A 16663-nucleotide genomic window follows, 5' to 3' on the forward strand; every position below is an offset into this window, starting at 1 on the left:
GTGGAGAATGTTCATTGTTTCACATTCGGCTCTGGGGCCGGACTGCGGTTTGTAAACCCCGCCCCCCGACACTAACCCCTCACAATGCGCGGGGTGATTGACGGCAGCACCGAACCAATAGGCGAAGGGTGGGCATGTCCGGAGGACCGACTGGTCCTCCAACCAATCAGCGTGAATGATGAGGCGGGACTGGGCTGAGTGAAGCATGCGCAATGTGATTAATGGTGACAGCAAAAGGTCCTTTCCCGGATCCACAATCCGGGGATGACGGGACGGAGGGAGAGATGAATCAGGAGGGTCGGTAGGAAAATTCGAGTACATGTTAGATAGACCAAAAATCCGGAAAAATAACCTGCCGGTACCTGGGGATCTGAGCGGGAGCTGCAGCTTTCTCACAAACAAGATTTTGCGGCCGCCATCTTTATTTGGTACTGGCAGCGGCGCGCATGCGCCATCGGGATCCTTATTTGGTTCACTAGCGGCAGTGCGCACGCGCACCCACCATCTTTATCGGGGCACGAGCAGAAGAGCGCAGGCTCAGTCGCCATCATTGTTGGGGGCAACATTTTTGAAACGTTCCTTCATGACAGAATATCCAGCAAACTGCTTCACTCTGAGTTACAAATTCCTATTTATGGGGCAGAATATATGTCCAGGGCAGTGACAATAATTCGAATTTATATGGTGACTTGAACAGAATAAAACTTTGAAGACTTTCAGAGAAACGTTACAAAGTAACAATTGACACTGAGCCACAAGAGGAGACATTAGATTTTAAGGACAATCTTAATGGAGGAAATTGAGTCAGAGAGTCGGAGAGTTTTAAGGAGGAAATTCCAGAAATTGAGGCCCTGGCAACTAAGTAATGGTTGAGAGATTAAAATCAGGAATGCTCAAGTGGCTGGAATTAAATGAGTGCAGAGATCTCAAAGGGGTGTGTGTGGAGGAGATTACAGTGATCAGGATGGTCATTACCTTGGAGTAAAACAATGAGAAATTTAAACTTTTTGTGCCTTTTAAAAGGAAGCATTTGTAGATCAGTGGGCACAGGGGCTGGTGTGAGTAAGTAAATGGGTAGCAGAGTTTGGGATGGGATGGAGGGGGTTGTTTAATGTTGGAGTCTGGCTGCGAGTGCGTTGGAATAATTTGTTTGAGAGGTAACAGAAGAATGGATGATGGTTTCTGCAGCAGATGAACAGAGACTAAGGTGGAGTCGAGCTGTGTTCCTGAGGTGGAAGTCTGCAATCTTGGTGATGATGTGGATCTGTGGTCAAGAGCTCATCTCAGGGTGAAATATTTCACCATGGTTGTGAACAGTCTGCTTCAGCCTCAGACATCTGACAGGGATGGAATTTGTAACAAGGGAGTGGAGATTGTAGTGGGGATGAAAGGCAATGGGTTCAGTCTTGTCAATATTTAAATGGAGGAAAGTTCTGCTCATCCAGCACTGGATGTTGGACAAGTTCAGACAGTGTGTGTCTTGGAAAGGAACTTGCGGGTGGTGATGTTCACATACATCTGCTGTCCTGCTCCATCCAGGTGGTGGAGGTTAAGTGTTTAGGAGATTCTGTCAAATTGTGATTCAGTTGTTGGTCCATTGCTTCCTGTTACCCTCACTCCGTTCTCACTCTCTCTCCCTTTCCATCAATCTTTTTGATTCTCTCTCTCCCCCACTACTCACTCTCTTTCTCTCTCACTCTGTTTCTCACATAAAATTCGAGTCCAGAGGGTTGTGGATGATACTAATCATTATTGTCACAAGTAGGCTTACATGAATACTGCAATGAAGTTACTGTGACCATCGTTGAATATATTTAAGGCTCAGATGGTTAGATGTTTGGTCTCAGGAAGTCAAAGGACATGGAGAGCTAATGGGAAAGTGGAATTGAAGATGGAGGTCAGCCACAATCGTGTTCAATGGCAGAGCACGTTTGATGGGCCGAATGGTCTACTTCTGCTCCTATTTCTTGTGTTCGTGCAGAGGCCCGAATCTTGTGTGGGCTCAGACCGGGTGGCAGGTTCCCTTCCCTGAAGGACATTAACAAACTAGTTAACTTTGGGGTGATTAGAGGGGGAGAAGAACACCGAGTCTCGTTATATGCGGATGACCTATTGTTATACGTGTCGGACCCAGCGGGGGGAATGATAGAGGTTATGCGAATTTTGAGGGGGTTCGGGGATTTCTCGGGGTATAGGCTAAACATGGGGAAGAGTGAATTATTTGTGATACATCCAGGGGACCAGAGTAGAGAGATAGAAGGCTTGCCTCTAAGGAAAGTGGAAAGAAACTTCCGATACCTGGGGATTCAGATCGCTAGGAGCTGGGGAACCTTGCACAGACTTAATCTGACATGGTTGGTAGAACAAATGGAGGAGGACTTCAAGAGGTGGGACATGCAGCCTTTATCGCTGGCGGGCAGGGTGCAAGCAATTAAGATGATGGTCCTCCCGAGGTTCTTATTTGTATTTCAATGTCTCCCTATACTAATCACTAAGACCTTTTTTAATAAAATAGACAGGAGCATCACGAGCTTCGTGTGGGCAGGGAAAGTTCCGAGAGTAAGGAGGGGGTTCCTTCAGCGTAGTAGGGACAGAGGAGAATTGGCACTACCGAACTTGGGCGATTACTATTGGGCCGCCAATGTGGCAATGATACGTAAATGGATGATGGAGGGTGAGGGAGCGGCGTGGGAAAGACTGGAGAGAAAGTCCTGTAAAGGGACGAGTTTAGAGGCGCTGGTGACGGCGCCGCTACCGATCTTACCTAAAAAGTTTACCACGAACCCGGTGGTGGCGGCAACATTGAATATCTGGGGACAGTGGAGGCGACAGAGAGGGGTGCGGGGAGCCCTGGTGGGGTCCCCAATCAGGAACAACCATAGGTTCGCCCCAGGAAGAATGGATGGAGGATTTCAGAGCTGGTTCCAGTTGGGAATTAGGAGGGTGGGAGATTTATTTATAGATGGGACTTTTGCGAGCTTGGGAGCATTGGAGGAAAAGTATAAGTTGCCCCGGGGAAATTTCTTGAGATATATGCAGGTGAGGGAATTTACTAGACAACAGGTGAGGGAATTTCCGTTGCTCCCGACACAGGGGATACAGGACAGGGTGCTTTCAGGGGTGTGGGTCGGAGAGGGCAAGGTGTCAGAGATTTACCGAGAGATGAGTGAAGAGGGGGAGGAGTCGGTGGGCGAACTAAAAGGAAAGTGGGAAGAAGAACTAGGGGAGGAGATAGAGGAGGGTATGTGGGCTGATGCCCTAAGCAGGGTAAATTCCTCTTCCTCATGCGCCAGGCTTAGCCTGATTCAATTTAAGGTGCTACATAGAGCACACATAACGGGAGCAAGATTGAGCAGGTTCTTTGGAGTGGAGGACAAATGTGGGAGGTGTGGCGGGAGCCCGGCAAACCACGCACATATGTTTTGGACATGCCCGGCACTGGAAGGGTATTGGAAGGGAGTGACGGGAGTGATTTCGCGGGTGGTAAAGGCCCGGGTCAAACCAGGCTGGGGGTTAGCTCTATTTGGAGTTGCGGAAGAGCCGGGAGTGCAGGAGGCGAAAGAGGCCGACGTTGTGGCCTTTGCATCCCTAGTAGCCCGGCGCAGGATCCTACTCATGTGGAAGGAGGCGAAACCCCCCGGACTGGAGGCCTGGGTAAATGATATGGCGGGGTTCATTAAACTGGAGCAGATAAAGTTTGCCCTGAGAGGATCGGCTCAAGGGTTCACCAGGCGGTGGCAGCCATTTCTCGACTACCTAGGGGAACGTTAGAGGGAAGACAGATGACCAGCAGCAGCAACCCAGGGGGAGGGGGGGGGGAGGTTTAGTTTAGGTCAAAGATAAAGGGGTTTTGTTACTTGTGTATTGTTTAAAATTTCTGTATTGTTATTGTTGCGTTTGCTTTGTAAGAGGGGAAAAATTGTTGTTTGGGAAAAAAGTTTCAATAAAACATTTATAAAAAAAAAAAAAACTAGTTAACTTTTCACAACAGTTTTCATGGTCACTTTTTCCCAGTGTCGGCCCCACAAGTTACCAGATTCATTCAGCTCAATTTCACAACCTGCCTTTGTGTTTTTGTGGGTTCTCTCTCACTCCCTATTTTCAGTTTTAAATCAGTTTCACAGGGTATTAGCAAGGAAGCATGTGCAATTGGGAAACTCCAACCAAGCACCACATCAAAATCTGACAGTCGTGGAACTGATCGTAACCTGAAAATCATCAGATTTTGAACATGGAAGGAAAAAGCACAGTTCACAGTGGGGAGAAACCATACACGTGTTCTGTGAGTTGTCAAAACACAAGCGCAGTCACAGCAGGGAGAAACCATGGAATTGTGGGGACTGTGTCAAGGCGTTCAATTAGCCATCTGACATGGCAACCCATCGACACATTCACACTGGGGAGAAGCCTGTCACCTGCCCCGAGTGTCGGCGTGGATTCACTCAGTCATACAGCCTGTTGATGCACCAGCGAGTTCACACTGAGGAAAGGCCTTTCACCTGCCCCGAGTGTAGGAAGGGATTCACTCATTCATCCCAACTGCTGACACACCAGCAGATTCACAATGATGAGAGACCTTTTAAATGCAGGAAGTGCTTTAAAATTTCTCGGGTTCAGATGTCCCATCAAAGAGTTCACACTGACGAGAGACCGTTTAAATGCTGCCACTAGGTGACATCATCCAAAAGTGTTAGTTTTCACATGTCCACTGACAACACCCAGCTCTACCTCACCCCCATCCCTCCACTGTTACTAAATTATCAAACTGCTTGTCCCACATCCGGTACTGGATGAGCTGAAATTTCCCCCAATTAAAAATTGGGAAGACCAAAGCCATTGTCTTCAGTCACCATTCGAAATTCCATTCCCTAACTCCCAAGTCCATCCCTCTCCCTGGGAACTGTCTGAGGCTGAACCACACTCTGCACTATCTCCGTGTCAGATTTGACCCCAAGGTGAGTTTCTGACCCCATATCCACACCATCACTAATACCAGATATTTCAATTTCCATAATGTCACCTGTGTCCATTCCCACCCCAGCTGCTGCTGAAACCTCATCCATGCCCCTGTTACCTTTAGACTTGATTCCAATACATTCCTGTCCAGCCTCCAATTCACCCCACATGGAAATGGGAGATCATCCAAAACTCTGATGACCGTGTATTTTCTCACACAAAGTCCTGTTCACCTTCACCGCTGTGCTCAATGACCTACATTGGCTCTGATTGAGCAAAGCCTCCATTATAAAATTTGCATTCATGTTGTCAAATCCCTCTATGGCCATGAACACCATCAGCCTTTAAACATGGAAGCAATAGAGCCCTGTTCAATGTGGGGAGAAACAGTTCACGTGTTCTGAATGTAGATTATGTTTTAGCTGATGACCTAACCTTTCGAACAATATGTAGTCTCGCTGGGAGAAGCTTTGGAAATCTGGGGACTGTGGAATAGATGTAATCAGACCTGGAGATTCATTGACCTGTTCACACTGAGGAGCGACCGTTAATGTTCTCCCTGTGTGGGAAGGGCTTCACTCAGTTCACCAACCTCACTTCATCAGGGTCAATCTGTACTGGACTGTTACCAAGTGCAATGTATCTTTCCTGAGGTTTGGTGCCCTGTACGGAACACAGTTCATGCAGCAAGTGAGGAAAAGACAGCAGGAATTTCTCTAATCTGTGATTTACAAGGACACATACTCCGGTTCCCAGCAGTTACGTTTCTTCAGTAATTTCCTCATTCTCCCTAAACTACCCTGCCTGTTAATTCTGTTATTTCTGATAGTTCCACTACTGTAGCTATAAACATCACAAATTAGAATTCAATCCGTTGCAAGGGCAGCACGATGTCACAGTGGTTAGCACTGCTGCTTACGGCACTGAGGTCCCAGGTCCGATCCTGGCCCTGGGTCACTGTCTGTGTGGACTTTACATATTCTCCCTGTGTTTGCGTGGGTCTCATCCCCAAAACCCAAAGATGTGCAGGGTAGGTGAATTGACGATGCTAAATTGCCCCTTAATGTTAAAAAAATAATTGGGTACTCTAAATTTATTTTTAAATGTTTTAAATCTGTTCCATGATTCACTCTGGTTTAAGTTTATGTTGAGGTTAATAACAGACAAACTCTGTCCTCTCCCCAATCCGATTAGAGTTTCCAATGAGTCGATTCTGTGGAATGGAATGTCTTATCAGCGTTTCCACGGTGACCTGTCTGCAGTGAAGCACTTGCTTGAGTTTCTTTTTTTTTAATTAAATATTTTATTGAAAATTTTTGGTCAACCAACACAGTACATTGTGCATCCTTTACACAATATTATAACAACACAAATAACAATGACCTATTTTATAAACAAAAAATGAATAAATAATAAATAACAAAAATGAAAACTCGCCCTAATTGGCAACTGCCTTGTCACAAGTAACACTCTCCGAAAATATAATTTAACAGTCCAATATATAATTATCTGTAGCAACGACCTATACATATTATACAGTATATATTAACAACCCTGAGAGTCCTTCTGGTTCCTCCTCCCCCCCCCCCCCCCCCCCAACCCCACCCCTCCCCCCCCCCCCGATCCTGGGCTGCTGCTGCTGCCTTCTTTTTCCCATTCCGTCTATCTTTCTGCGAGGTATTCGACGAACGGTTGCCACCGCCTGGTGAACCCTTGAGCCGACCCCCTTAGGACGAACTTAATCCGCTCTAGCTTTATAAACCCCGCCATGTCATTTATCCAGGTCTCCACCCCCGGGGGCTTGGCTTCTTTGCACACGAGCCTGGCACACGAGGACGACGAGTTTACCCTGCTTAGGGCATCTGCCCACAGCCCCTCCTCGATCTCCTCCCCCAGCTCTTCTTCCCATTTCCCTTTTAATTCATCTACCATAGTCTCCCCTTCGTCCCTCATTTCCCTATATATATCTGACACCTTACCATCCCCCACCCATGTCTTTGAGATCACTCTGTCCTGCACCTCTTGTGTCGGGAGCTGCGGGAATTCCCTCACCTGTTGCCTCGCAAAAGCCCTCAGTTGCATATACCTGAATGCATTCCCTTGGGGCAACCCATATTTCTCGGTCAGCGCTCCCAGACTCGCGAACTTCCCATCCACAAACAGATCTTTCAGTTGCGTTATTCCTGCTCTTTGCCACATTCCATATCCCCCATCCATTCCCCCCGGGGCAAACCTATGGTTGTTTCTTATCGGGGACCCCCCCAAGGCTCCAGTCTTTCCCCTATGCCGTCTCCACTGTTCCCAAATCTTCAGTGTAGCCACCACCACTGGGCTTGTGGTGTAGTTCCTCGGTGAGAACGGCAATGGGGCTGTCACCATAGCCTGTAGGCTAGTCCCCCTACAGGACGCCCTCTCTAATCTCTTCCACGCCGCTCCCTCCTCCTCTCCCATCCACTTACTCACCATTGAAATATTAGCGGCCCAATAATAATCACTTAGGCTCGGTAGTGCCAGCCCCCCCTATCCCTGCTACGCTGTAAGAATCCCTTCCTCACTCTCGGGGTCTTCCCGGCCCACACAAAACCCATGATGCTCTTTTCAATCCTTTTTAAAAAAGCCTTTGTGATCACCACCGGGAGGCACTGAAACACAAAGGAATCTCGGGAGGACCACCATCTTAACCGCCTGCACCCTCCCTGCCATTGACAGGGATACCATATCCCATCTCTTGAAATCCTCCTCCATCTGTTCCACCAACCGCGTTAAATTTAACCTATGCAATGTGCCCCAATTCTTAGCTATCTGGATCCCCAGGTAACGAAAGTCCCTTGTTACCTTCCTCAACGGTAGGTCCTCTATTTCTCTACTCTGCTCCCCTGGATGCACCACAAACAACTCACTTTTCCCCATGTTCAATTTATACCCTGAAAAATCCCCAAACTCCCCAAGTATCCGCATTATTTCTGGCATCCCCTCCGCCGGGTCCGCCATGTATAGTAGCAAATCGTCTGCATACAAAGATACCCGGTGCTCTTCTCCTCCTCTAAGTACTCCCCTCCACTTCTTGGAACCCCTCAACGCTATTGCCAGGGGCTCAATCGCCAGTGCAAACAATAATGGGGACAGAGGGCATCCCTGCCTTGTCCCTCTATGGAGCCGAAAATATGCAGATCCCCGTCCATTCGTGACCACGCTCGCCACTGGGGCCCTATACAACAGCTGCACCCATCTAACATACCCCTCTCCAAAACCAAATCTCCTCAACACCTCCCACAAATAATCCCACTCCACTCTATCAAATGCTTTCTCGGCATCCATCGCCACTACTATCTCCGTTTCTCCCTCTGGTGGGGCCATCATCATTACCCCTAACAACCTCCGTATATTCGTGTTCAGCTGTCTCCCCTTCACAAACCCAGTTTGGTCCTCGTGGACCACCCCCGGGACACATTCCTCTATTCTCATTGCCATTACCTTGGCCAGGACCTTGGCATCTACATTTAGGAGGGAAATAGGTCTATAGGACCCGCATTGTAGCGGGTCCTTTTCCTTCTTTAAGAGAAGCGATATCGTTGCTTCAGACATAGTCGGGGGCAGTTGTCCCCTTTCCTTTGCCTCATTAAAGGTCCTCGTCAGTACCGGGGCGAGCAAGTCCACATATTTTCTATAGAATTCGACTGGGAATCCATCCGGTCCCGGGGCCTTTCCCGCCTGCATGCTCCTAATTCCTTTCACCACTTCTTCTACCTCGATCTGTGCTCCCAGTCCCACCCTTTCCTGCTCTTCCACCTTGGGAAATTCCAGCCGATCCAAGAAGCCCATCATTCTCTCCCTCCCATCCGGGGGTTGAGCTTCATATAATTTTTTATAAAATGTCTTGAACACTCCATTCACTCTCTCCGCTCCCCGCTCCATCTCTCCTTCCTCATCCCTTACTCACCCTATTTCCCTCGCTGCTCCCCTTTTCCTCAATTGGTGTGCCAGCAACCTGCTCGCCTTCTCCCCATATTCGTACTGTACACCCTGTGCCTTCCTCCATTGTGCCTCTGCAGTGCCTGTAGTCAGCAAGTCAAATTCTACATGTAGCCTTTGACTTTCCCTGTACAGTCCCTCCTCCGGTGCTTCCGCATATTGTCTGTCCACCCTCAAAAGTTCTTGCAGCAACCGCTCCCGTTCCTTACTCTCCTGCTTCCCTTTATGTGCCCTTATTGATATCAGCTCCCCTCTAACCACCGCCTTCAACGCCCCCCAGACCACTCCCACCTGGACCTCCCCATTATCATTGAGTTCCAAGTACTTTTCAATGCACCCCCTCACCCTTAGACACACCCCCTCATCTGCCATTAGTCCCATGTCCATTCTCCAGGGTGGGCGCCCTCCTGTTTCCTCCCCTATCTCCAAGTCCACCCAGTGTGGAGCGTGATCCGAAATGGCTATAGCCGTATACTCTGTTCCCCTCACCTTCGGGATCAATGCCCTACCCAGCACAAAAAAGTCTATTCGCGAGTCGACTTTATGGACATAGGAGAAAAACGAGAACTCCTTACTCCTAGGTCTGCTAAATCTCCACGGGTCTACACCTCCCATCTGCTCCATAAAATCTTTAAGTACCTTGGCTGCTGCCGGCCTCCTTCCAGTCCTGGACTTCGACCTATCCAGCCCTGGTTCCAACACCGTATTAAAATCTCCCCCCATTATCAGCTTTCCCATCTCTAGGTCCGGAATGCGTCCTAGCATCCGCCTCATAAAATTGGCATCATCCCAGTTCGGGGCATATACGTTTACCAAAACCACCGTCTCCCCCTGTAGTTTGCCACTCACCATCACGTATCTGCCCCCGTTATCCGCCACTATAGTCTTTGCCTCGAACATTACCCGCTTCCCCACTAATATAGCCACCCCACTGTTTTTCGCATCTAGCCCCGAATGGAACACCTGCCCCACCCATCCTTTGCGTAGCCTAACCTGGTCTATCAGTTTCAGGTGCGTTTCCTGTAACATAACCACATCTGCCTTAAGTTTCTTAAGGTGTGCGAGTACCCGTGCCCTCTTTATTGGCCCGTTCAGCCCTCTCACATTCCACGTGATCAGCCGAGTGGGGGGGCTTCCTACCCCTCCCCCCCCTTGTCGATTAGCCATCACCTTTTTCCAGCTCCTCACCCGGTTCCCACGCAGCTGTATCTCCCCCAGGCGGTGCCCCCCCGCCCATCCTCTCCCATACCAGCTCCCCCCTCTCCCCAGCAGCAGCAACCCAGTAATTCCCCCCTCCCAACCCCCCCCCGCTAGATCCCCCGCTAGCGTAATTACTCCCCCCATGTTGCTCCCAGAAGTCAGCAAACTCTGGCTGACCTCGGCTTCCCCCCGTGACCTCGGCTCGCACCGTGCGACGCCCCCTCCTTCCTGCTTCTCTATTCCCGCCATGATTATCATAGCGCGGGAACCAAGCCCGCGCTTCTCCCTTGGCCCCGCCCCCAATGGCCAACGCCCCATCTCCTCCACCTCCCCTCCTCCCCCCATCACCACCTGTGGGAGAGAGAAAAGTTACCACATCGCAGGATTAGTACATAAAACCCCTCTTTGCCCCCCACATTCGCCCCACCAATTTGTTCGAACGTTCTTTTTAATAACCCTCTCATTCCAGTTTTTCCTCCACAATAAAAGTCCACGCTTCATCCGCCGTCTCAAAGTAGTGGTGCCTCCCTCGATATGTGACCCACAGTCTTGCCGGTTGCAGCATTCCAAATTTTATCTTCTTTTTATGAAGCACCGCCTTGGCCCGATTAAAGCTCGCCCTCCTTCTCGCCACCTCCGCACTCCAGTCTTGATAAACGCGGATCACCGCGTTCTCCCATTTACTGCTCCGAGTTTTCTTCGCCCATCTAAGGACCATTTCTCTATCCTTAAAACGGAGGAATCTCACCTCTATGGCTCTGGGAATTTCTCCTGCTCTCGGTCCTCGCGCCATCACTCAGTATGCTCCCTCCACCTCCAACGGACCCGCCGGGGCCTCCGCTCCCATTAACGAGTGCAGCATCGTGCTCACATATGCCCCGACGTCCGCTCCCTCCACACCTTCAGGAAGACCAAGAATCCTCAGGTTGTTCCTCCTTACGTTGTTTTCCAGTGCCTCCAACCTTTCCACACATCGTTTCTGATGTGCCTCCTGCGTCTCCGTCTTCACCACCAGGCCCTGTATATCGTCCTCATTCTCGGCTGCCTTTGCCTTCACGACCCGAAGCTCCCGCTCCTGGGTCTTTTGTTCCTCCTTTAGCCCTTCGATCGCCTATAGTATCGGGGCCAACAGCTCTTTCTTCATTTCCTTTTTTATCTCTTCCACACAGCATTTCAAGAACTCTTGTTGTTCAGGGCCCCATGTTAAACTGCCACCTTCCGACGCCATCTTGGTTTTTGCTTGCCTTCCTTGCCACTGTTCTAAAGGATCCACTGCAATCTGGCCACTCTCTCCTCCTTTTTCCATCCGTATCCAGGGGGGATTCCCTTCTGGTTTACCGCACAGTGTTTTTAGCCGTCAAAATTGCCGTTGGGGCTCCTATCAAGAGCCCAAAAGTCCGTTTCACAGGGAGCTGCCGAAACGTGCGACTCAGCTGGTCATCGCCGCACCCGGAAGTCCCCTGCTTGAGTTTCTAACGCAGACTAAACCTCTCTCTCCCATAACACGCATTATATCAGACATTGGATGTCAATGTATTTCAGCCATGTTATGTTAATATCTCCAAAACCCTAAAAGGAGTTCAGATACACAAATGTTTAAACGTGGGAGGACAAGTTGATAAATTGTTTAAAAAACACATGGGATCCAAGGTTTTATAATTCTGGGTGTAGAGCACAAAAGGACAGAGGTCATGTAAACCTCTACAAATCATTGGTTAGGCTGCAGTTTAGAATATTAGATCAGGTTTTGGGGATCTTACACCAGGAAGGATGTCAAGGCCATGGAGAGGGTGGAGAAGAGATTCACTGAGATGATCCCAGGGAAGAGAGGCTTCAGTTACCAGGAGAGATGAGAGAAACTGGGGCTCTTTTCATTCGAACAGAGGCTGACAGGAGATCAAAGGGAGGGGGGTTCGATTCCGGCCTTGGGTCACTGTGTAGAGTTTGCACTTCCTCCCCACGTCTGCGTGAGTTCCTTCCGGGTGCTCCAGTTTCCTCCCACAGTCCAACGATGCACAGGTTAGATGGATTGGCCATTCTAAAAGATTTCTGCTGAGTGTCCAAAGGTTAGGTGGGGTTACGGGGATAGGGTGGAGGAGTGGTCCTGAGTGGGGTGCCGGTTTGAAGGGTTAGTGCAGACTCGATGGGCCGAATGGCCTCCTTCTGCACTGTAGGGATTCTATGAAACAGAAAAATACTTGGATGAAATATAAAGAAATGGTGCAACAGTGTTCAGCACTCTCACTGTCCCTCTGGAACTGTGCGGGGGTGGGGGGGGGGGCTGTGATGGTTTCTCTGATCTCTGAATGAAATGTTATTTTTAAAGTGAAGGGCATCTGTACTGGAAAATCTGAGTGCCAGCTTGAACCATTCTCCAATCAGTTCCAGCACAGCTCCCTCTACATTGCCCCATGAAACACTCCCAAGGCTGATACAAAATGGTGTTAGATACAGAGTAAATCTCCCTCGATGCTGTCCCCATCAAACACTCCCACAATAAGTATAGCACAAGGTTAGACACAGAGGAAATCCCCTTACACACTGTCCCCATCAAAACTCCCAGGACAATTACAGCACGGGGTTATATACACAAGAAATCCCCATATACACTGACCCCATCAAACACTCTCGGACAGGTACAACACAGGGTTTGATACAGAGTAAAGCTCCAGTTACCCTTGGTCATCAAACACTGCCAGAGCAGATACACAGGCAGGTTAGCAAAACCATCCCTGGATGCCACGGCTAGGAGAGACAGTATAGAAGGTATTGGGAGCTGGGATTGTTAAAATTTGGTTTGGGGATTGCAGATTACCCATAACATGGAGTGGGGGAATGGGGTTAGATCAGGCTTAAAGTGCATCCAGGGAGATAAATCCCCGGAAACTGGTGAAATGTATCCCAGGAAATTGTGGGAGGCTAGGATGGAAATTGCAGGTTCCCTAGTAGAGATATTGAATCGTCGATAGCCACAGGTGAGGTGTCTGAAGATTGGAAGGTACCAAATGTTGTGCCTTTGTTTAAGAAAGGCCAGAGGGAAAAGCCTGGGAATTACAGACCGGTGAGCCTCACGTCTGTGGTGGATAAGTTGTTAGAAGACATTCTGAGAGAGGATCAACAGGCATTTAGAAAGACGAGGACTGATTAGGGACAGTCAACGGTGCTTTGTGAGTGGAAAATCATGAATCACAAATTTGATTGGGTTTTTTGAAGGGGGAACCAAGAAGGTAGATGAGGGCAGTGCAGTTGACACTGTCGACAAGGACCTTAGCGAGGCCTTTGATAAGGTACCGCATGGTAGGTTGTTGCATAAGGTTAAATCTCACGGGATCCAGGGCGAGGTAGCCAATTGGATACAAAATTGGCATGACAACAGAAGACAAAGAGTGGTTGTTTAGGGTTGTCTTGCAAACTGGAGGCCTGTGACCAGCGGTGGGCCTCAGGGATCAGTGCTGGGTCCACTGTTATTTATATTAATTATTTGGATGAGAATGTAGGAGGCAGGTCAGTAAGTTTGCAGATGACACCATGATGGTGGCACAGTGGACAGTGAAGGTTATCCAGTGGACAGTGAAGGTTATCCAGTGGACAGTGAAGGTTATCTAGGATTGCAACGGGACCTGAATCAATTGGGTCAGTGGGCCAATGAATGGCAGATGGAGTTTAATTTAGATAAGTAGGAGGTGATGCATTTTGTTAGATCAATTCGGGGCAAGACCGACTCAATTAATGGTCGGGAGTTGGGGAGAGTTATAGAACAAAAAGATCTAGGAGTACAGGTTCATAGCTCCTTGAAAGTGGAGTCACAGGTGGTGAAGAAGGCATTTAGCATACTTGGTTTCATTGGTCAGAACATTGAATACAGGAGTTGTGATGTCTTGCTGAAGTTGGACAAGACATTAGTAAGGCCACACACGGAGTACTGTGTACAGTTCTGGTCACCATATTATAGAAAGGATATTATTAAACCAGAAAGAGTGCAGAAGAGATTTACGAGGATGCTACCAGGACTTGATGGTTTGAGTTATAAGGAGAGGCTGGATAGACAAGGACATCCTTCTTGTCCTGTGCACAGGACCCTGGCTCTGACCGAACTAGTCCTGCCCTGCCCTTTATCATGTAATCCTTTGCCTTGTTTTCCCTCCAGATTTTTCCTCACTATCAAGTGTCTAATCATTTTTTGTGTCATAGGTTAACTTCTTATTGATGTTCCTACATTTACTTTCCAATCAATGATATAAACCAGGAATGAAGGATCCAGTACCGAATCCTTTGAAACCTGTACTGGAAACAGCCCTTTGATTTTCTCTATTCTTTATCGGATGGGAGTGTCAGGGGCAAACCAGCTTGGTTGCCCATTCCTAATTGACCTTAAACTGAGTGGCTTGCTGGGCAATTTCAGAGGGCAGTTCAGAGTTAAACACATTGCAATGGGTTGGCCAGACCAGGTAATGATGGCAGATTTCCTTCCCAGAGGCAACCACGGGGTGGCTTTTACAACAATCAACAATAATTTAATGTTCTCACAGGGACTAGCTTTTAATTCCAGATTTATTCATTGAATTTGTTTCTTCCAGCTGCCATGGTGGAATTTGATCCATGTCCACAGAATGATAGCCAAGGCTTCTGAATTACTTGTCCTGTGATATTACCACGGTGTCACCATCTTCCAGTCACAAAAAAACCCAACAATCGTCAATTAGCACTTGCTGCCATTGAGGCAATTTTAAATCCAACTCATAACTTTCTCTTGGATCTCATGATCTTTTAGTTTTCTGCCCAGTTTGCCATGTGGCACCTTGTAGATGTAGAGAGATTGTTTCCATTTGTGAGACAATCCAAAACTAGGGACCAGAAATGCATGAAAGTTACAGATAAATCCCATGGGAAATAAGGAGAAACGTGTTTACTCCCAGCGGTTAGAATGTGGAACTCACTACCACAGGATGTGGTTGTGGCAAAAAGCTGAGATTCTTTCAAAAGGAAACTAGATGAATGCATGAGAGAGAAAGGAATCGAAAGAGAGACTGAAAGACTGAGCTGAGTAGATGGGATGGGAGGAGAAACGTGTGGAGTAGCAACACCCGCAGAAGCCAGTTGGGATAAGTGGCCTGTTTCTGTTCTGTGTATTCTCTGTAATTCCTCTAAACTTTTACAGGGTATTAGAAGACGAGAATTTACTGGCAGCGATCTGAAATGAATTATCAGGAACATTCAGAGTGACTCTCTTCATCAGGACCTGAATGTGGAAGGAGAAATGTTTGTCTGTTCTGTCTGTGGGAAAGATTTCAAAAATCAGTGACTGGAAAAGCACCAAGATACCCACACAGCAAAGTGAGAGTGTTCCAGTGAACTGAACTGACTGTGGAAAGAGCTTCAACCAGTTACACTGCTTGACAAAACATCACACCATTCACAGCAGGGAGAAATGTACACGTGTTCTGTGTGTGGACGAAGCTTCAACTGATCATTTAACCTAGAGAGACACAACAACACTGACACCATGGAGAAACCGTGGAAACGTGGGGACTGTGGGAAGGGATTCAGTTACCCATACCAGCTGGAAATTCATCGACGCAGTCACACTGGAGAGAGGTCATTCATCTGCTCTGTGTGTGGGAAGGGATTTGCGGAGTTATCCAAGCTCCCTATCCACATGCGAGTTCACACCGGGGAGAAGCCATTCCCCTGCTTGGTGTGTGGGAAGGAATTTGCACAATTATCCAGCCTGCTGATACATCGACGTGTTCATACTGATAAGAGACCTTTTAAATGTTCTGACTGTGAGAAGAGTTTTAAAAGCAGAGGTGAGGTGCTGACACACCAGCGCAGCCACACGGGAGAGAGGCCATTCACCTGCTCCATGTGTGGGAAGGGATTCAGTCAGTCATCCACCCTGCGGATACATCAGAGAGCTCACACTGGTGAAAGACCGTTCAGTTGCTCCATGTGTGGGAAGAGATTCACTCAGTCATCCAGTCTGGTGGAGCACCAAAGAGTTCACAGTGGGGAGAGGCCGTTCATCTGCTCTGTGTGCGGGAAGGGATTTACTCATTCATTCAACCTACTGAGACAGCAGCGAGTTCACACTGGGGAGAGGTCATTCATCTGTTCTGTGTGTGGGAAGGGATTCACTCGTTCATCCAACTTTGTGACACACCAGCGAGTTCAGAAGTGAGAGCAGGGGCTTGTTTCACTGTTGTTAATCACATCCAAATTGAAACATGTTTGTTCGGATAATTGAAGTTTGTTTTCCTGATTTTCATAGCCCAATAACTGAGCTGGTGTTTAATGTTTTCGATAAATGTCAAATTTGCTTCCAACACATTTTTGTAGATTTTTGTCTTTCCCTCCTGAGTGTTTAGAATCACCTGTCTGAAGCTCAAAGGACAATCGGAGGTAGAATCATGTGGCAGGAACAGAACTTCAGCCTGGACACAGTCCTTCAGGCTCCCACTGAGAGAATCACCGCTTTCTCATCTCTCTTCAGTGACAGTAAAGTCCCCGCCTGGGTTAATCTTGTCAGATTTATGAC

The 16663-nt window shown here is 48.2% G+C and overlaps 1 long non-coding RNA gene across 1 annotated transcript; it reads left to right on the forward strand.

Moving 5' to 3' along the window:
* Nucleotides 1-192: 192 nt before the first annotated feature.
* Nucleotides 193-16453, forward strand: LOC140421590 (uncharacterized). The gene is made up of 2 exons (XR_011946926.1): nt 193-297; nt 15287-16453. It is a non-coding gene; the product is annotated as an uncharacterized lncRNA (long non-coding RNA).
* Nucleotides 16454-16663: the final 210 nt, after the last annotated feature.

The sequence above is a fragment of the Scyliorhinus torazame genome, chromosome 5, assembly GCF_047496885.1.
Source record: "Scyliorhinus torazame isolate Kashiwa2021f chromosome 5, sScyTor2.1, whole genome shotgun sequence".
In the NCBI taxonomy this organism is placed as follows: Eukaryota; Metazoa; Chordata; class Chondrichthyes; order Carcharhiniformes; family Scyliorhinidae; genus Scyliorhinus; species Scyliorhinus torazame.